Genomic DNA, 1,562 nt, shown 5'->3' with positions numbered 1-1,562 from the left:
TTATTGACTTTTTAAAGTTTTTCTAGGAAACGTTTTAGATGAATGCTTATTAGCCTTTGTCAGTATGGACTTTTGCAAAGTGTCTCTGTGGCGCAATCAGTTAGTGTGTACGGCTTTAAACCAAAAGGTTGGTGGTTCAATCCCACCCAGGGACGTAATTGACCTTGTTATCAGATTTTGGTGATCTTTAAGTAGACAAGTCAAAATTTCAAACCCCCTCTTATGGTGTAGGGTACCTGGCCTTCTCTGATGTAGTTAGATTTGATTCAGTGATTTTATAAAAACAGCTAGGAAGCACAATTTAGCAGTGGGTTGCAGAGAAAAAGAAATATGCTGGCAAAAAAATCCAATTGAGTGATTAAACAGCTCTTAATTTTCTGGCTTTATTTTTATGCTAACAAATTTGTTCTCTGAAAAGTGTCCACAAAGCCAAGTCTCTGATTAACACCTTTGTAGGGATGGTTTTTCACCTATTACTAAATTAAATTTGCTTCATTGGAAAGGCAGCAAGATGCATCCTCATTTCAATGTCTACTGAAATAATACGGGTTGACACCAGGAAACATTAACGCCACTGCATCCTTGCTGCTTTCTCATGTGGAAGTCTGTTTAATGTGAAAACAAGGTGATATCTAATTAGCACACAGGTAAGGAATTAAGAAAATCTTTATTTAAGGGTGAAGATGTTGCTAAAAAAATTGTTGCCCCAATGCATCATTGAAATTCAAGCTGGAAAGATGATTTTAATATATCACTTGTACATTTTGTATTGCTCTTCTGGTGACAATGTAGTTTGTTTTTGTCAATTACCATTTTAATAATAGGGTAAAGAAAATTAAGTGGATATTTGAAAGAAAACAATACTGTCAATATACTATTAAAACAAATTAAAATGGTAAAAGTTATTGTACTTTAAGTAAAAATAAAAGAGCAAAAATATCAATCCCAGTTTTGATTACTTAAATTAACAAAAAAAAATGCATATAGCAAAGGATAGTTTCAATATGCCTACCTCTGGGTTATGGGCCCAGCATGCTTCCATTGCAGTACTCTGCTGCACATGTAAGTGCAAGAGATCCTGAAGCACTCAGTCATCATGGGAAAGTACCAATGTGTTTCTTCGTTGGTTGATGGAAGAAACATCTTACAAAAACTCTCCAGATTATTGACTTTTTAAAGTTTTTCTAGGAAACGTTCTAGATGTATGCTTATTAGCCTTTGTCAGTATGTGCTTTTTGCAAAGTGTCTCTGTGGCGCAATCGGTTAGTGCGTCCGGCTACTAACCAAATGGTTGGTGGTTCAATCCCACCCAGGGACGTAATTGACCTTGTTATCAGATTTTGGTGATCTTTAAGTAGACAAGTCAAAATTTCAAACCCCCTGTTCTGGTGTAGGGTACCTGGCCTTCTCTGATGTAATCAGAGTTAGATTTGATTCATTGATTTTATAAAAACAGCTAGGAAGCACAATTTAGCAGTGGGTTGCAGAGAAAAAGAAATATGCTGGCAAAAAAAATCCAATTGAGTGATTAAACAGCTCTTCATTTTCTGGCTTTATTTTTA

At 35.4% G+C, this 1,562-nt stretch overlaps 1 non-coding gene across 1 annotated transcript; it reads left to right on the top strand.

Annotated features, from left to right (window-relative positions):
- The first annotated feature begins 1,244 nt into the window (after positions 1 to 1,244).
- On the top strand, positions 1,245 to 1,318 carry TRNAS-ACU (transfer RNA serine (anticodon ACU)). The gene has a single exon. It is a non-coding gene; the product is annotated as a tRNA-Ser (tRNA).
- Positions 1,319 to 1,562: the final 244 nt, after the last annotated feature.

Source organism: Pseudophryne corroboree, chromosome 8 (genome assembly GCF_028390025.1).
Source record: "Pseudophryne corroboree isolate aPseCor3 chromosome 8, aPseCor3.hap2, whole genome shotgun sequence".
Taxonomy (NCBI): Eukaryota; Metazoa; Chordata; class Amphibia; order Anura; family Myobatrachidae; genus Pseudophryne; species Pseudophryne corroboree.
The sequence above is the reverse complement of the archived record's forward strand: the minus strand, read 5'-3'. Positions and strand labels throughout refer to the sequence as shown.